The 19524-nt window shown below is 50.2% G+C and overlaps 1 long non-coding RNA gene across 2 annotated transcripts; it reads right to left on the reverse strand.

The window, feature by feature from the left end:
- Window positions 1–8343: 8343 nt before the first annotated feature.
- LOC144225505 (uncharacterized) lies at window positions 8344–18421 on the reverse strand. 2 transcript variants are annotated; one of them, XR_013333343.1, is made up of 3 exons: window positions 17982–18421; window positions 17478–17641; window positions 8344–8401 (listed from the first exon to the last, which is right to left on the reverse strand). It is a non-coding gene; the product is annotated as an uncharacterized LOC144225505 (long non-coding RNA). The 2 variants fall into 2 exon arrangements; XR_013333335.1 differs by lacking the exon at window positions 8344–8401 and adding an exon at window positions 15070–16777.
- Window positions 18422–19524: the final 1103 nt, after the last annotated feature.

Raw genomic sequence — 19524 nt, forward strand, 5'->3', positions numbered from 1 at the left:
TTCTCCGCAAGGAAAAGGTACATAAATGGACTTAAAAATATTTTTCCTGTGACCTCAAGTCACTACCACTGTGAAAGATCAGGTCTGGGTGGAGGAGGCAGTAAACTTGAACACTGGAAATACGGTCTGGATTTCAGAGATGGTAGAAAGGAAAGGGCTCTTGGGTGGGCGGTGGGTGTTCTGGTGTTTTAGTTAAAGGCCTGGTTGAATTACCTTCCTTTGTTTGGGATTGGGAGCCCTCCCCCCACAACCTCCCTCCTCCCCGCCGGGGTTCAGAGGGGCTGAAGGCTTCTTCCTCTGTGAAAGGTGGGAGAGGCTCTGGGGAAGGGGACCCCCAAGGCCTTTCTACACGGAGCAGCTCAGGAGACTGGTTCCCTTTAGACTGGCCCCTTGCCAAGGGCCCGCACTCTGTGTAGAGCCCCCTGGGGGGGAGAGAAGTGGGCAAGACCCCTCCCCCCCACCAGGGTTCCTGAAAGTGAGTCCCACCCTGGGGATGGTGTAGTCGCTTCCTTATGAGCCACATCCTGCAGACAGGGTGTCCCGTCCCAGAGCGTCCCTACTTGGGGTTCTGGCCAGAAAGACCCCCTTCTTGCCTGGGCTGAGAAATCCCGAAACCGTGCCCAGAGCCGCGGTGGGGTGGGGGGAGGCAGAGAGCCTGCACCGAGGGGCCGGCCAGGTGTTTTCCGGGGGCGCTCGGGGACCCGTGGCGGCGCCTGAGCCTGAGGAAGAGCGGGACGTGCACGTAGGGTAGTGTGGGTCCCGGAGGGAGAGGGTCGCACATCCTCAGTAGGGCTGAAGGCCTGCCCGGGACCCTGGGGTGCAGGAACGCCCTGGGGGGGGCACAGAGGCGTGGCTGCTGTGTCACTCGAGCACAGCTGTCACCGCGCAGGGTTTTTCTGGCCCCCCCCCCAGTCTTTTTCTTTCTTGATTTCGATGGTGTTCCACTCTCCCACCGTCACGCGCCAGGGGCCCGGCCAGCTGCAGGCACTTGCCCCGACTGCGCGGGGCCCCAGGACCTGGGTCTCGGGGTCCTGCAGCGGCTCCGGGTATGGAGTGAGCCCCCCGGGATGTTTGTAAAAAGAACGGATGAAAAGAACGGATGCTGGAAGGCATCACCCTCGCTCACCCGCGCGTGGTGGCTCCGGACGTCGCGTGCCGCGTGTACACTCAGCTCCACGAAGCCACGGACGGTCCGGCCCCGGCCTCCTCTCTCGCAGCCTCCCTCCCCCTCAGGCCTTCAGACCTGGGCCGCCCACTGGCTGCACTCGGGCCGGCCTCGGGGCCAGCCTCCTGCCGGACGATGCTCTTCCGTCTCTCGATCTGCCTGTTTCTTGGGGTTTCAGGGAATGACGCCCAGTGGGACCCGGTTAAGGGGGTATGTTGTGTGGACACCGGGAGCGGCCCGGGACCCTCGGACTCTGTCAGTGGACCGTGTTGATGACTCTCGTGAAAACATCGGCGGTAGCGAGTGTAGGGGGCACCTTGGTCCTCAAGTGCTGTTCCAGGTGGAGACATCGTCCCCACAGCCCTGCGGAAGGGGCACTCATACCCCCCCCAACCTCGGCGAGTCCCCCGACGGGGATGGAGTCCAGCTAGCCCCCGAAGGTCGTGTGGCCGGGCCAGGCCCCCGCGCCTGGCAGACGCGTGCTTCGCGGTGCTTGACTGCACCGGGCCCTACCCTCTGGGGGGGATGGGGGTGGGGGGGCACAAGTGGGCCGGGGCGCAGGGCTTCTCCCGTGTCTGGTCCAAGTGATGAAGTTTTGGCTGGTGGGGGAGGGGTTCATGGGGTCCGGAGCCGATGGCCAAGCAAGAAATCTTGAAGGCGTCTTTGGTGCAAAAAGGTGATTTTATTAAAGCACCGGGATAGGAGCCGTGGGCAGGAAGAGCTGTCTGGGGTCCTGACGGGTAACGCTTTACGTCCCCTCAGGTGGGCAGGACGTCAGGGGTAGGCTGGGTCTTTAAGGGATTTTGGAAGCAAGGTTTCCAGGACCTGGAGGGGCCAGCTGTTGCTACGGAAATGCCACTTATTACAGTGAAANATCGCCAGCATACATCTAGACCAGGATGGGGCCACCGAGGTAAAGGAAGTAGACTTACAGGGTCCTGGAGGTTGGGATCATGTGAAGCGAAAGTTCCCTTGTGCCCCCAGCAAAGTGTCCTCCCCGAGGCCGCTGAGCTCCCAGAGGGAGGTCACTGCCAGTTTCAAGGACTTGCCAGTGGGCCGTAGGCAGTCAGGGAATTTAATTTTTCATTTGCCTTCATTTCCCACGTGAGCATGGCCAGCACGTGAACCCCTTTCCTTTGTTCCTGGGCAGCCAGGAGTGTCCGGGGAAGGTCACACATAGTGCATGGGGGGCGGGGGGGGCAGCCTGTCCTTTGCCCTCAGCCCGCCCCACGCTCCTTCATCGAGAGGACCCCTTTTACCTTCTTTGAAGGGTTTTTAAGGACCCAGGAGGCTTTTTGCTCATTTGCCTTGTATCTCCTGGTGTTTATCACATTAGAAACTTAAAAAGAGAAGTAGATATACTTAAAATACTTACACAAGAATGCCTTTAAAATGACACTAAGGGGCGCCTGGGGGACTCAGTTAAGCATAGACTCTGGCTCAGGTCATGATCTCACAGTTCGTGGGTTCGAGCCCCGCGTCGGGCTCTGTGCTGACAGCTCAGAGCCTGGAGCTGCTTCGGATTCTGTGTGTGTCTCTCTCTCTGCCCTCCCTTGCTCACGCTCTGTCTGTCTCTCTCAAAAGTAAATAAACCTTTAAAAAAATTTAAAAAGAGACAATAATAAACCCATATATGTTAATGTCAATAACATTAAAAAAATTTTTTTTAGTGTTTATTTTTGAGAGACACAGAGAGATAGCGTGAGCAGGGGAGGGGCAGAGAGAGAGGGAGACACGGAATCCGAAGCAGCTCCAGGCCCTGAGCTGTCAGCACAGAGCCCGACGCGGGGCTCGAACCCACGAACCGCGAGATCATGACCTGAGCCGAAGTCGGACGCTCTACCGACTGAGCCCCCAGGCGCCCCAAGCCTGGTTTAGGTTCTGGCTTCGCTTTGCTGTTTCTTCCTGCTTCAACCCTGCGATGCTTTGTCGCGGAACTGGCCTTGGCCAGCTTCTTTGTAAATTTCAGCAGCTCCTTTACACCCTGAATAACAGGAAGACCTCTGTCAGCTGAACTGGTGACGGTGCCGGAACGTGGCCTGAGCAGGTGTTTGCTGCTCATCCGCTCGCCGCCGGGATGGACGCGTTACCCGCAAAGCAGGTGATGGACGGGTCGCTGGTTCGGGCGTTGGGAGTCAGCACGGGAGTGGGCCTGCGGCTGCAGCGGCTGCATTGCTCTCGGCGTTTCACCAGCGGCGGGAAGGCTGGGTCACATGCTGCCCTGGTGCTCAGCAGCTGAGCACCTGCCGGACTGTTTCCCAAAGCGGGCGGGCCGCTGTACGTGCCAGTCAGTGTGCGGGGTGCCCGCGCCACACCTCCTCACCAGTACCCATCATTGCCCGTCTTCCCGATGGCGGCCGTCCCGGAGGGTGTGAGGCGGCATCTGGCTGCTTTTTTAATTTGCGTTTCTCTCATGACTAACGGTGTGAGCGCCCTGTCCTGTGCTTGGTGGCCGTTTGCATACCTCGCCTGGTGAAATGTCTATTCTGAACCTTTGTTCATTTTTTAATTTTTTTTTTTATTAGGTCCTTTTATTATTGTACGCGTGGCACGCGTGGCATCTTGATGGCCATTTGTCCCATTCTCTGCATTGTCATTTTCACGTTGTTCATAGCGCTCTTTAAAGCATGGAAATTCGGGGCGCCTGGGCGGCTCCGTCGGTTAAGCGTCTCACTCTTGTTATCAGCTCAGGTCATGATCTTGCGGTTCGTGAGTTCGAGCCCCGTGTGGGGCTCTGCGCTGACAGCACGGAGCCTGCTTGGGATTCTCTCCCTTTCTGCCGCTCCTCCGTTCTCGCTCATTCTCTCTCGAAATAAATAAACTTTAAAAGGTATGAACATTTTGCATTTTGATGGAGACCATCTGTTTTTTATTTTTGTTACTTGTGCTTTTAGTGTCGCGTCTAGGAAGGATTTGCCTAACCTGAGGTCCTGCAGATTTGTGCTGGTGTTTCCTTCGAAGAGTTTTATGCTATTAACTCTTACATGTAGGTGTATGATCCATTTTGAATTAATTTTTGTATATGGTGTGAGGAAGGGGTCCTACTTCATTCCTTTGCATGTGGACGTCCAGCTGTCACAGGACAATTTGTTGAAAAGATGACACTTTCCAGTTGAATTGCCTGGACACTCTGGTTGAAAATCAGTTGGCCAGAAAAACATAGCATCATTTCTGGATTTTCAGGTCTCTTCCTTTGATCCATGTGTCCATGCTGATGCTCGAAACACACCGTGTTGCTTACTGTTGCTTTGTAGTAAGTTTTAAAATCCAGAAGGGTAAGTCCTCCAACCTTGTGTTTTGGTTTTTTTTTTTCTTTTCTTTTTCAACAGTGTTTTGGCTCTTCTGGCTTCCTTGAATTTTTATATGAATTTAGGATCAGCTTATAACTTCTGCCAAGAAGCCAGCTGGGATTTGACAGGGATCGTGTTGGGTCTGTGGCTGATTTCGGAAAGTATTGCCACTTTAACGGTATGAAGTCTTCTGACCCATGAGCATTAGATGTTTTTCTATTCAGTTACGTCTTTTTATTTCTTTCAAAAATGTTTTCTAGTTTCCAGATTAAACATTTTCCATTTCCTATGTTACATTTATGCCTAAAACTTGATTCCTTTTTAATATTATTATAAGTGAAATTCTTTTTTTTTTTTTTAAATGTTTTTATTTATTTCTGAGAGAGAGAGATACAGCATGAGCAGGGGAGGGTCAGAGAGAGAGGGAGACACAGAATCCGAGGCAGGCTTCAAGCTCCGAGCTGTCAGCACAGAGCCCGACGCCAGGCTCAAACCCACGAACTGCGAGATCATGACCTGAGCTGAAGTCGGGCACTTAACCAACTGAGCCACCCAGGCGTCCCCGTGAAATTGTTTTCTTAATTTTATTTTCAAATAGTTCAGTGTTTGTAGAGACACTATTAATTTTTTTGTATATTGATCACATAGTCTAATCTTGCTGATCATATTCTAATAATTTTTTAGTGGGTTCTTTTTTTGTTGTATTAAACATGTATTTTTTTTTTTTTTTTTTTTTGTGTTGTTTTAAATTTGTTTTTTTTTTTTTTTTTTTTTTGGAGAGAGAGACACACAGCATGAGCAGGGGAGGGTCAGAGAGAGAGGGAGATACAGAATCTGAAGCAGGCTCCAGGTTCTGACCTAGTCAGCACAGAGCCCGACGTGGGGCTCGAACCCACGAACCCATGAACCGTGAGATTATGACCTGAGCTGGAGTCGGATGCTTAACTGACTGAGCCCCCCAGGCACCCCTAAATTTTACCATCTTAGCCATTTTTTTTAGTATGCAGCTCAGTGGCTTTAAGTACATTCACACTGTTGTGCAGCTGTCCCCACCATATGTCTCCAGAACTTTCCATCTTCCCAAATGGAATCTCTGTCCCCGTGAAACAGGGACACCCAGCCCCTCCCCCAGCCATGGTGCCCACCAGCCACTCGCTGTCTCCAGGACCTGGGGACGCCAGGGGCCTCTTGTGAGTGGGTCACAAGGTGTCTGGCCTGTTTCACTGAGCATCACGTCCCCTGGGCCCAACCACGTTGTGGCAGGCGTCAGAGTGTCCCTCCTTGTCAGGGCTGAATAATACTCCATTGTGTGGATGGACCACGTCCTGTTTGTCCATTTCTCGGTGGATGGACACGCGGGTGCCGCCACCCTTTGGCCGTTGTGAATGACGCTGCTTTGACCACGGGTGTGCAAGTCCCTGTTCTCAAAAAGCACGTTCTAGAGGCCCACGTGGTCTTGGGATTCCAAAGCTGAGACTCACTCACCCCACCCAGTGGAAACAGGCTCCCCTTTCTTCTCAGGTCTGGGGACAAAGCAGGCGTGAGCCCGTATGTTGGAGAAATTGTGCAGTACGCTTGCCGAGATGGAACGTCTTTCTGGGAAGCTGGTGTCTCCGTTTTGTTCAGTCCAGTCTAGGGCGGCCCGCGGGCGCCGCTGCGTCAGGCAGAGGGGGGCGAGGAGAGAAGGCCTCCTGCAGAATGTAGCTCATTAACTACCCGGCTGCTCTGCCTGCCGCATGACCCGAAATACGGGTTGGTTGAGCAACGTGGTGTTTACCCACCTCGCCAGCCGCCAGCGCTGGAGCCTGTTTGCTCGTCCAGGGGGCCCGGGCACTGGTGTGGGGGCGGGGAGGGGAGGCGGGCCAAGGCACTGCCTGCTGCCTAGAAGCTTTGTCTCGGTGGCATCGTGATTAATAGCCACTTAAAAAAAATGCCACCTCATCACGTCGCTCTAGTCTGTACATTTCAGCGGCTGTGTCGTCTTTCACGGAATGGCCGGCCCCAGTTCTCCGTTCTTCTCCTGGTGACTCGGGGGCTCTGTACAGTCTCTCTTTCAGCCTGTGCTGCAGGGCCCGTCCTTGTCCAGGGGGCTCTTTCTTCGGGTCTGTCCTTAGGGGACACGTGTTGGCCTCTGAGGCCTGGGGACGCGGGCCCCGCCCTCTCGGGTCTGCTCCTCCCAACCAGTTGCCCTCGGAGGCTGTGCGAGCTGCAGTCACAGCACAGTGAGAGCCCACCCGTCCTGTCCTCACCGAGACTCGACAGGGTGCTTGTCTCCTTGGTGCCCTCCCGATGGGGGGGCACAGGCACCCCGTTCGTTTGCATTTCCCACAGAGTATGTATCTCCCATTCACCAGCCACTCAGTTTTCGGAGTCTGAATTTCCTGAATTTCATTTTCGTTTCTTTTTTTTTAATGTTTACTCATTTTTAAGAGATAGAGAGCACGAGTGGGGGAGGGGCAGAGAGAGAAGGAGACAGAACCGGAAGCTGCTCCAGGATTTGGGGTGTCAGCCCAGAGCCTGACGCGGGGCTCGAACTCTTGAACCCTGAGATCAAACCTGAGCTGAATTCAGACGCTCAGCCGCCTGAGCCCCGCAGGCGCCCCTGTTTTTCTTGTTTGACCCCATCTGTGTCTTTCTCCAGAGAACATCTGCCCCAGCCCCGACTGCTTTGTCCCTCCCTCTGGTCAAGGGCGCGGCTCCCAAGCTTGTTTGGGGACTGGCTTCGGACTCTCTCTTCGCTCCTGTTGGTCTGTTGATCCGGCCCCAAGTCCACCCTGAGTTTGCAGTTGCCTTAAGAGCAGCTCTGATATTTGGCTGTGGTCTCTCCTTAGAACTCAGGCAGCCACGCTGCAAGTTAGTCATTTTGTGGTGGAGAGAAGGGACCAGCCGGGAGGCCTGCTCAGCCCAGGGCTCGTGCGGCAGAGCGGGTCTGACCCGCGGGCGCCGGACCCGGTGCTCGGTCCGTCCAGGCTGATGCCTCATCTTCAGCGTCTGGGACACACGCGTCCCCCGATATGATGTCCTCCTGCATCGCATTTCTGTCGTCCTTTGTGCTTGCCGATTTGGCAAAGCGAGCAGAGTGACCAAGTCCAGCATCCTTGGGAGAGGACTTTGCCGGACGGAAGTTCCAGCGAGGAGGGGCTGGTCACCCGAGAAGGAGCCCCCTGTGGGCTTGTGGTCCGGGAAGCCCCGTGTGGGTTTGTGGTCGCCCATCTGTGTTCTCCCTCCTGCCACCCTGTTTCTGTTGCCCGTGGTTCTCGAAGGAGCTTGCGCGCCACCGGGCTCCCAGGTTGGGTTCGTGCTTTGACTGGTCACCGTGCACGTGTAATTAATACGTTAACTTTGCACCTGAATAATTTTACCCGGGAACCGTTCCCAAGCTGGTGCGACCTGCACTGTTGTCTGGCGACCGAGCTGGAGGCTCAGGGGATTTAGGAGCATTTTGTGGATGCGGGGGAGCCCAGCGGTGCATGTGCGTGTGCACGTGTGATTGTGTGACACCCGCCCACGGCGACCATCCTGCCCCATCCTGCTTTTTGCACAAGCGATTTCCCTCGGAGGGGGCAGAGGAGGTAGGGCAGCAAGAGGCAGAAGGGACAGTTGGGGCCAGGCCGGTCCGTCCAGGGTGTCTGTCCAGGCTGCCCCCCGCCCCCCACGTCCAGGATGCCGGGACCGCTCCGCGCCCAGGGCGGCCGGCGGCGCTGCAGCTCCTTCAGATCGCCCTGCAATTACGATTTCAATCTCCTAGAAATGATGAGCACTTCTAAAAATAGATGCAGACAGCAGAAGGCTAACATTTTTAAATAGTTCAATATTTTACTCACTCTGTGGGGCACAGGGAAGGTCGCTCCGAAATGAAGGCTTTTAAGACGTCCTGGAACCCATTCAGTGCTTTCTTTTTTCCAACAGCTCGTCGGGGTGCGTTTCCTTGGCTGCACAGTTCTCACTGAAAGTGTGCAATGCAGTTGGGGGGGGAGTTGGTACAGTCACAGGATTGTGCAGCCATCACCAAAATCTACTCTGTGACATTTTCGTCCCCCTGAAAGAAAGCCCACACCCCCCTCCTCTCCCCAGCCCTCGAAACCGCTAAGCTTCTTTCTGTCTCGATGGATTTGCCTGTCTGAGCGCTTCCCGTAACTGGAACCTTGCGACGCGGGGTCATTTGTGACTGGCCGCTTTTGCTGAGGATCACATGTTCAGGGTCCGTCCGTGCTGTGGAGGGGCTCGGGCTTCCTGCCTTCTCCTGGCTGAACCATGTCCCAGCGCGTGCATGGACCACACTTTATTCATCCATGCATCAGCTGGTGGGCACTGCGCTGTTTCCACGTTTTGCGTATTACAAATAGCACGGCTGTGAATAGGGGTGTGCAAATTTTTGTGTGGACATAGAGTTTTTGTCAGTGTTAGGTATAGCCTGGGGAGTGGAATTACATGTCCTGGGTCACATGGTAATGCTCTTTAACTGCTTTTTTATTTGTTTTGTTTTCCACACGTACTTTTAAAAAATAAGAAACCTTTTTATTTTTAATTAAATCTAATTTATTTATCTATTTTAATGTTTATTTTTGAGAGAGAGAGAGAGAGAGAGAGCGCGCACGCGCGCACAAGTGGGGGCGGGGCAGAGAGAGAGAAGGAGACACAGAATCCAAGGCATCTCCAGGCTCTGAGCTGTCAGCACAGAACCTGACGCAGGGCTCAAACTCACGAACTGCAAAACTGTGACTTGAGCCAAAGTCGGGTGCTCAACTAGCTGAGCCACCCGTGCGCCCCTAACCTTTTCATTTAAATAATTTGAGTGGTAAGGCATCAGAGGTCCCCCATCCCCTGTAACCCCCTGTGCTCTTTACTCAGCTCATCCCAACAGCAAAGTCCTGCAAAACTGCACTGCCTTCTTATGACCAGGACATTGGCATCGGCAGGTGCGGCCACACCTAAGTGTGTCCATCAGCACGAGCAGCCCTCATGCAGCCCTTTGTAGCCACAGAGCCCTCCCCGCCCAGCTTCCTCACCCAGGCAATCGCCGCTCTGCTCTGCATCTCTGCCATTTTGTCACTTTGACAGGCGTGCAAAGCGGAGTCACCCAGCACACACCTTTCGGGATTGGCTTTCCTCTCTGAGCACGACTGTAGAGGCGGTTGTGTGTGTGAGGTGCCTCCTCTTTCTGAGTGGTGTCCACGGTATGGATGCATCAGCGTGGTTGACCGTTCGCCCTCTGAGGGACGCCTGGGCTGTTGGCGGTGTTTGGCTGTTGTGAATAAACCTTAGCATGCGGGTTTTGTGTTGCATTTCTGTAGGACACGTGCCCTGAGTGCAAACTCTGGGTCATATGGTCGTTGCACAGTTAGATTTTTAAGAAACTACCACATTTTTACTGAAAGGCCACATTGTGTGGCATCCCCACCAGCAGTGTGCGAGTGGCCCCATTTCTTAAGCGTCACCTGCATTTGATGTTACTGGTTTTTATTTCAGCCATTTCGACATGTGGGTAGTGATGCCTCACTGCTGTGACACACATCCCGTTGGCGGTGACGATGCTGAAGCGTCTTTCCCCGCAGTGGTCCACCATCTAGCTCTTGTCCCTCATGGAGTGTCTTTTTATGTCTTCTGTTCTTATTTCAAATGAATTGTGAAGCTTTTTACCATTACATTTTGGGAGTTCCTTCAAGTAAAGACTTTAGTCCTTTGTTAGCTACACCGGTTGTGAGCATTTTCTCCCGGTCTGTGATCTGTATTTTGATCTGCACGATGGGTCTTTCACAGACAGAAGCTTGTCCAGTTCATCCATTTTTCTGTGTGTAGCTTGTGCTTCTGATGTCCCATCTGAGCACTTGTTTTGCCTGGGTCTAGATCCTGAAGATTTTTCTCCTATGAGAAAATGTTTTTCTTAAAGCTGGATAGTTTTATGTTGTGCATTTACGTTCATGATCCATTTTGAATTCATTTTTGTATAACTACGGTTATGGTGATTATTTTGCTGATTGATATCCAGGTGCTTCACCATCATTTGTGTGAAGGCTGTCTTTCCTCCACTGAATTGCTATTAGACCTTTGCGCGAACCAGCTGGGCATGTTTGTGGGTCTGTTTCTGTGCCCTTCGTTGAGTTCCAGGATGTGCTGATCCCTCCAGCAGAACCACCCAGCCTGATCACCGTCTGCAGAGTAAGCCTTGACATTGGGCAGACGTACTTCTCTCACTGTATTCCCTTTCAAGTTTGTTTTACTTATTATAGTTCCTTTGCCTTCCCATGTATTTTAGGATAATACTATCTATTTCTACAAAAAAACATTCTGAGTTTTCGGTTGGAATTGCATTCAACCTGTATGTTGATTTGGGAAGAGTGACATCTTGACTATGTTGAGTCTTCCAATCCATGAACATGGTATGTCTCTCCACTTCTGCAGATCTCTGATTTCTTTGCTCAGTGTTGTACAGATTTCAGCACACAAGTCTTGTACATGTTTTGTTAGATTTATACCTCAGTATTTCATTAGTTTTGAGCAATTATAGACAGTGTCGTATTTTAAATTTTGGTGTCCACAGCTAGCATATGGGAATACAATTGACTTTTATATGTTGACATTCTATCTTATGACTTTATTCAACTTACTTATTATTTCTAGGAGGTTTTTCTTTGTAGATCCTGTGGAATTTTCTACAATCCTGTCATCTGCAAATGGGGACAGTTTTAATTCTTCTCAGTCTGTTTGCTTTTCATTTTCTTTTCTTGCCTTATTGTAATTTATAGACCGTCTACCACCAAGTTCATGAGAGCAGACTTCCTTGCCTTGTTCCTGAGCATGGAGAGAAAGCATTTAGTCTTTCTCTCTTTGGAATAATGTCAGTTGGTGGACTTCTTCACATTGTGCTTTATTAAGTTGAGGAAGTACCCCTCCTATTTTGGGGAGAGTTTTTGTCATAGATGAATATTGAATTTTGTCAAATGTTTTTCTGCATTTATTAACATGATTCTATGATTTTTCTTGTTTAGTCTGTTGACATATAGTGTATTATACAGACAGATTAAAAAAAATTGAACCAGCCTTGTATTCCTGCAATAAACCCCAATTGGTCATGGGATATAATTCTTTTCATATACTGTTGAATTCTATTTGATAAAATTTTGTTAGGGATATTTACATTGATATTCATGAGAGATATTAACCTATGGTTTCCTGTTTTGTACTCTCTGTTTTATAGAATGTGTTCTATTAAATACATGTTCCATAAAATATATTGGGAATTATTCCTTTCTATTCTATTTTCTGCAAGAGAGTGTATAGAATTGGTATTAATTTTTCTTAAAACATTCACAGAATTCTCCAGTGAAATCATTTGAAGATTTATGGTTTCTTCCAAAACTGGGAGCTTTAAAATTATGAATCTGATCTTCTTAATAGTTATAAGGGCTATTCAAATTATCTATTTCATTTTGGATGAGTTGAGATAGGTTATATTTCTTGAAGAATTGGTTTCTTTTGTCTGCATTGTCAAATTTATGTGTGTAGAGCTATTTTGTATACTCCTTTATTATCTTTTTGATAATAAAGACTGCTGCAGGGTCCATAATGATATCTTCCATTTTATTTATTTATTTACTTTTAAAAAAATGTTTTATTTATTTATTTTTATTTATTTATTTTTAAAATTTTTAATGTTTTATTTATTTCTAGGAAAGAGAGAGAGCGTGAGCAGGGGAGGGTCAGAGAGAGAGGGAGTCACAGACTGAAACAGGCTCCAGGCTCTGAGCTGGCAGTCAGCACAGAGCCCGACGTGAGGCTCGAACCCATGAACCATGAGATCATGACCTGAGTTGAAGTCAGACGCTTAACCGACTGAGCCACCCAGGTGCCCCATTTCCATTTTATTTCTGGTACTGGCAATTTGTGTCTCTGTCTTTTAATTTGTCAGTCTTGCTAATTTTGTCAATTTTGTTGACTTTTACAAAGAACTAGCTCATTGTTTTATTGTTTTCTCTATTGTTTTCCTGTTTTCTGTTTTATTCCCCCCACCCCCCACTCTTAAGATTATTATTTCCTTCCTTTTGGTTGCTTTGGATTTATTTTCCTCTCCTTTTGTTCACTTCTTGAGATGGAATTTAGAATTTGATTGAGATTATTCTTTTTTCTTAATGTGTGTATTTAGTGCTTTAAATTTGTCTTATTACTGCTTTAGTTGTGTCTCACAAAATTTGGAATATTTTATTTTGTTTTCATTCAGTTCCACGTATTAAAAACATTTCCTTTGAAACTTTCATTGATGCATGGGTTTAGAAGTGTGCTGTTTTAGCTTAAAAGTATTTGGAGATTTCTGTCACCTTTCAGTTATGGATTTCTAATTTGAATCTGTTGGGTCAGAGAACACACTACATATGATTTCACTTTTAAATTTGTTGTGATTGTTTTGTGGCCCTAGATATGGTCTATTTTGGTATATATTCCATGAGCACTTGAAAGAGTGTATATTCTGTTGTTATTGAATGGGACGTTCCATGAATATCACTTAGAATCTGTTGGTTGAGCACATCCTTGCTGACTTTTCTGTCTAGTTAAATTCTGTCAGTTGCTGAGATGGGGGTATTGAAGTCTCCAACTGAAACTGTCTCTTTTTCTTTTCAGTTCTATGTTTTTGCTTTACATATTTTTCTCCTCTGTTGTTTGGTGCATGTACATTTAAGGTCGCTATTCTTTTTGGTGGACTGACCTTTTGTCAATTATAAAGTTCTTCTCTGGTAGTTTTATTTGTTCTGAAGTCTACTTTATCTAATGTTAATATAGCTACGTCTACCTTCCTGTGGTTAATGTTTGTATATCTTTTTTTCATTCTGATTATGTCACTATTTGAAGTGAATTTTTGTGGACCTCTTATAATTGAGTCTTTTAAAATCTTTTAAGTTAAATAAAATAAAATAAATAAAATAAAATAAAATCTCTTTAGTCCATTTGGCCAATCTCTGTCATTTAACTGGTATATTTTGACCATTTACCTTTAATACAGCTATTGCTCTTTTAAGGTTTACATCTACCATTTTGATTTTTGTTTTATGTTTGTTCTGTTTTTCATATCTGTTATCACATTTTGCCTTCTTGTGGGTTATTTGAATACTTTTAGAATTCCACTTGGATTTATCTGTAATCGTTTTTGAGCTTTGTATAGCTTTCTAAGTGATTACTCTAGGCATTATATTTTCCATGTATAACTTTACCACCATCTACTGTGATACCAGTTTGAGTGAAATATACAAATCTTACTTCCTTTTATGTTTCCTTACCCTCCCCCACTTATAATAACATAAACGTCTTGAATATTTTCTCTACATACATTTAGAACCAAATCAGATTGCATTATAATTTTTGCTTCAATTGTTAAACATAAATTAGAAAACTTGAGGGGAGAAGGTGAGCCAAATTTATTTATCCATATTTTTGCTTACTGTGTTCTTTTTTCCTTCCCAGTGTTCCCTGATTCCTTCTTTCATTGTCGCCTTTCTGTTTCAAGAGCTTTCTTCAGCCATTCTTTTATGATAGGTCTACTGATGGAAAATTCTCTTGGTTTCTTTTCATCCAATAATGTATTGATTTTTTCTTTATTCTTACAGGATATTTTTGATGGATATAGAATTCTAGATTCATAGTTCTTTTCAATGATTACTCCAAAAATTTTGTGTGTAGCATCCATGATTTCTGATGAGAAATACACTATTACTCTAGTTGTTTCCCTACTATAAATAGGGTATCCGTTTTCTCTGCCTGCTTTCAAGATTTTTCTTTGTTATTAGTTTTCAGAAGTTTAATTATGATGCATCTTGGTATGCATTTGCTTGGATTTATCCTATTTGGGATTTGTTAAGCTTCTTGAATCTGTAGGTTTATGTCTCTTGCCAAATTTGGGATGTTTTCTACTGTTATATTTTTGAATACTTTTTTGGAGCTCCCCCTTCTCCTTCTGGGTCTCTGATGAGGTTAAAGGCATACCTCTGATGAGGTCCCTGAGGCTCCGATTATTTTTAATTCTTTTTTTTTTTAAGTTTTAATGTTTTTATTTATTTGTAGGAGAGAGACAGCGTGAGCAGGGGAGAGTCAGAGAGAGAGGGAGATACAGATTCTGAAGTGGGCTCCAGGCTCTGAGTTGTCAGCACAGAGCCCGACGCGGGGCTGGAACCCATGAACTGTGAGATCATGACCTGAGTCGAAGTCGGACACTTAACCGACTGAGCCACCAAAGACTCCCATGATTATTCTAAATTCGTAATCTGTTTTCTCTCTGCCATGCAGTTTAGGTAATTTCTGTTGGTTGTTCTGTCCCCTCTGTTCTGCTGTCGAGTCCACCCACTGAGCTGCTTATTTCAATGACCACATTTTTCAGTTCTAACATTTCTACTTGGTTCTTCTTTTTTTTTTTTTTAATTAATTAATTTATTTTTTAATGTTTTATTTATTTCTAGGAGAGAGAGAGAGAGACAGCGTGATCAGGGGAGGGTCAGAGAGAGAGGGAGTCACAGACTGAAACAGGCTCCAGGCTCTGAGCTGGCAGTCAGCACAGAGCCCGACGCGGGGCTCCAACCCACGAACCGCGAGATCATGACCTAAGCGAAAGTCGGACGCTTAACCGACTAAGCCACCCAGGCGCCCCTACTTGGTTCTTCTTTATCTCCATTTCTTCGTTGATATTTTATGTTTTTTAAATGAAACTTCTAGTTTTTTTTTCATCTGTTTCCAGCATGTTCATAATTGTTTATTCTTATTGTGACTGCTTTAAACTCTTTGTCAGATAATTCTAACATCTGTCACCCCAATGTCAGCAGCCACGGACTGTCTTTTTCCCATTTGAGATCTTCCTGGTTCTTGGGATAATGAGTCATTTTCAGTGCAAAGGTGTACATTTTCATATTATCTGGTGAGACTCTGGATCTTCGTAAACCTCTGTTTCAGCCGGCGTTCGCTGACACCGCTCTCGGAAGGGAGGAGGGGGTGCTGTCCCGTTGTTGCCAGGTGGATGCAGGAGTCTAGTCCACAGTTGGCTTCTGTTGATACTCCAGTGGGGCAGCTCCTTGTTACTGCTGGTGGGGTTGGGGGCTCCTGCTTCCTGTGTGGCCCCCACCAGTACTGTGGGGGGTGACCTCATTTCTGGTGGTGATGGAAAAGTCCTGACTCTTCATTAGCTCTTTCCTCACACCAGCCCTGTGTGGTGAGGAAGGGGTGCCTTGTTACCGCTGCGTGGGTGTGGATACTCAAGCTCCCCATGTTGCTCGCCCTAATACCATGGAGTGAGAGGAGGATTCATTACCACCTGGTGGGGAAAAAAGTCCCAGCTCTTACTTGTTCTTATCTGACCCCACCCACTGGGGGCTGGGTGCCTATTACATCTACCCAGGCTGGAAGCCTCAGCTGCCTACTCAGCCTTTGCAGTGGGTCCGGGTGGGCGCCGTCTTCTGTGGCCTCCGGCTGTGGTGGAGTGGCGCTGTGTAAACCCCTTGTCTCCTCAGGCTGCCACTTTCCTGGTCCCTTGGCTACAGAGAACAGTCATTCGTGGGGGCTTTTTGTCTGCTTCTACTGTATGTCTGGGTTTGCGACTTCTTTAGCTGCATGCCTGGGATGACTGAGGCAAAAACCCAGCCGAGGGAACCGAGCCCCGTGCCACTCCTCGGGCCCCGTAGTCCCTTGCCAGCCTTCCTCCTCCTCTCCCCCTTCCGGAGTCTTGCTTGTCTTCTGTACAACATCCTGGTGCTTTAGTTGCGCTGTGTGGGCGAGATGCGGGAGCACACCTGCTGCCTTTCCTGAAGCAGAAGTGCGGCCCCTGGGTTTTAGCTCAGAGATCCCAGGATCCGCTCGGAGATTTAACAATCTGCTCTTGACGGCACCTACCTGACCCTGTCCTGTTCTGGTCTCTCCCAGCTCTGAGGGTCCCTCCAGTCTCCGTGCCTCGGCCCAGCGGAGCACAGCCCATTCCTGTTCGAAGCAGCTTTTCTGCGGGGCCCAGGGGGCCGGCACCTCTGGTGAGTCAGGGCACCTTGTGTTTCTCACCCGCAAGCCAGTCGCCGCTGTCCTGATGCGGCCTGCCTCGCCCCTTTGGCGCCGTGGCCAGAGGGTGGTCAGTTCCTTGTGGTCAGGCCCCTGGTTTTGTGTTAGGTTGGGGAGAGGGGGGCTGGAGTTGTCCTCGACTCTGGGGAAGCAAAGCTGCTCTGTGGTCCCCGGCTGGTGTGACGATGAGGGGACTTAATGGGACCATCGCTTGAGGCCCCCGCTCTGCCTTTTCCTCTCTGCTCTGCGATGTCCTCGCTTCCTTTCCCACCACGCTGGACGCTGCCAGTGAGGCTCAGGGCTGCTGGTGGACAGGGGAGGTGCTATGAGTGTCCCTATGCCATTTTTGCATGGCCACGAGCATACCCGTTTGTGCCCGGGGCAGGGGATGATGGAGGGAAGCCCATGACCTTGGGTCTGCAGAGTCAAGAACTGCGCTGAGCTCATTGTCCAGAGCACAGTGCCCGTTTTACTGAGCACCTACTGTGTGCTGTCAGCATTGTTTCATGTGCAACATGGGGTTAAAGAATGGGCAAATGCTTAGCACTGCCTGAGTGTGGCCCTTAACCTTGACAGACTTCACAAAGTCAGGTTATCGCCATTCTCGGGGGAGGATGTGGGCTCCCAGCACACCTTGCTCACAGCCACGTGGGCGCTTTGTGGCTTAATTCAGCTCAGGCTGAGCGCACACTGGGTCCTATCCATGGCTGTTGCTGAGGACCATCAGGGAAGGTATGGAGATTCAAACCCCTTTGAACAATATTTCTCAAACTTATCTCTTTTTTTTGTTGTTGTTTATGTTTACTTATTATTTCAGAGAGAGACAGAGAGCACAAGCGGGGGAGGGGCAGAGAGAGGGAGAGAGAGTGCCAAGCAGACCCCATGTGGTGGCTGAGGAGCCTGATGCAGGGCTCAATCCCGCAAACCTCTAGGTGATGACCCTAGCTGCGATCAAGAGTTGGTCACTTACCCGACTGAGCCACCCAGGACCCCCTCAAACTTACCTTTCTTAGTTCTCTGTCCAAGAAGATGTTTTCGACATCCTTTCCCTAATTCTCCACCCCAGTGAAAGGTTCATACTGTGAAATGCTATGTATTTGTTCGCGTGTCTCTTCTGTGTCTGCACCTTATGCTTAAAAACCGAAGATCTGTTTCGGCCTCCAGGACCCTGGGGAGAATGTGTGTCCGGGGGAGATAAATAGGGCAGGAGGGGGCGGAGCGTAGGAGCCACTGTCCCGCCCTCCTGCCCGCCATCGGCTTTGGGGGTGCCTCCACCTCCCTCCCGGCCCTGCCTGAACCCTGTTGGGCCCTCCCCTTCCTCTGCCCAGGCCCCTCCACAGCACCCCCTCCGCCTGCTGCAGCCTGTGTCCCGCCCCTCCCCCACAAAGCCCCAGCCGCCCTGGCGAGTGGGCAGGGCCCGGATCCTCCTTCCTCTGTCCCCAGCGGATGCCGGATGCTGTTCCCTCGTCAGGAAGCACCTGGCTTCGAACCCCTGCCCGACACAGTACCTGCTCATTCACTGTTGTTGCCTCCGGGGCGTCTGCCTCAGGCCAGTGGGGCCGGACACCCCTGAGCCTCGGCCTGTACCCAGGCCATCTTCCTTCTGGGTTTCTTCACGACAGGAGGGCACGTGGCCAGTTGATTGGAGCTCTGGCCTGTCACCATCCTGGGGGCCGGGATGGGGCTGTGGAAGTTTCTCTGGAGATCCTCAGTCAGGGTCGGGCCTCAAGTCTGTTCCTAGGGAACTTCTGTTGGCTCCCAGATGGTGGGGAACACTCGATCTCAGAGCTGCCACCCCTGTGATGGTGGGCATTGCCAAACAAGGGCAAGGGAGAAAGGAGGAGCCGGTCTGGGCCCCACGTGAAGGCTGGGATGAACCTGTGCTAACAGTCGGCCGCCTGTAGGATACGGGGGTGGCTGTTTCTGGGGAAATTAGCCCAAAAAGAGCTTCCCGGGGCCCTTCCCACAAAGGGACCCTGCTCCTCAGTGGCCTGGCGCCCTGAGGGCCTCGGTATACCAGCTATGCCCCGCATGCCCCCCACGCCCTGGCATCTGCGTGGAGGCGGTTATCACACAATAAACCTGCACGGATTCTGCGTTTCAGACTTTTTGCTGCCGTCACCTCCTGCTGCCTCTCAGGAAAAATGGGAAATTACCCTCAAGTGGCAGTTTAGTTAGTAGCCAGGATGCCACATAATTAGCGGCAGAAGGGTTCCACTTTACAGTGACAATTAATTTACTTTCTAATGCGAATTCCCACAGCGACTGGAAGGTGTTAGATTACGAATTCAAGGACTGGGCTCCCCTGAAGTGTGTCTGTTATTGCCTCTGAGTACCCTTCCCGCTGTGGGTGTCATCAGGCCCCCCGGTGAGGAGTCGGGTGGCGCCTGGCGCCCCGGGTGATGGTCCTGGGTGGTGGTGGGACAGGCAGCTGACACGGCAGGCGCGGGAAGCGTCGTCTTCCGCGGTGCGGCTCCAAACCCGGGCGCCTGGCGTGTGGTTCCGTCAGGGCGCGCTCGCCCGCCCTCGTCTGCTTTTAACGTTATTATGGTTTGTATTGTGGTGGATTACACGTCCCGTAAACGTGTCTTAGCCACGTGTAAGCGCACAGCTCGGGGCATGAAGTGAATTCACACTGTTGTGCAGCCGTCGCCACCATCTGTCTCCAGAACTTTCCATCTTCCCAAATGGAAACTCTGTCCCTGTGAAACATGGACCCTGAACTCTTCCCTGGCCCCTCCCTGGCCCTTCCCGGCCCCTCCCCGATCCCTCCCCTGGCCCCTCCCTGGCCCTTCCCTACCCTTTCCCCGGCCCCTCCCGGACCCCTTCCCCTCTGACCCCATCCCTCCCNACCCCGCACCTTGTGCGAGTGGGTCGCACGGCGTGTCCTTCCGCGTCTGGCCTAGTTCACGCAGCGTCACGGGTCCCGGCCCCTGTGGACCCCGGGCTGCTCCCCGCCCCCCTCGGCTGTTGTGAGTGATGCGTGGGGGAGACGGGCGCGCGAACCGTCCGGGTCCCTGCCCTCGGAACTGCTTCCGGGGCGGCCGCACG

Source organism: Crocuta crocuta, unplaced genomic scaffold (assembly GCF_008692635.1).
Source record: "Crocuta crocuta isolate KB4526 unplaced genomic scaffold, BGI_CrCroc_1.0 scaffold653, whole genome shotgun sequence".
Lineage (NCBI taxonomy): Eukaryota > Metazoa > Chordata > Mammalia > Carnivora > Hyaenidae > Crocuta > Crocuta crocuta.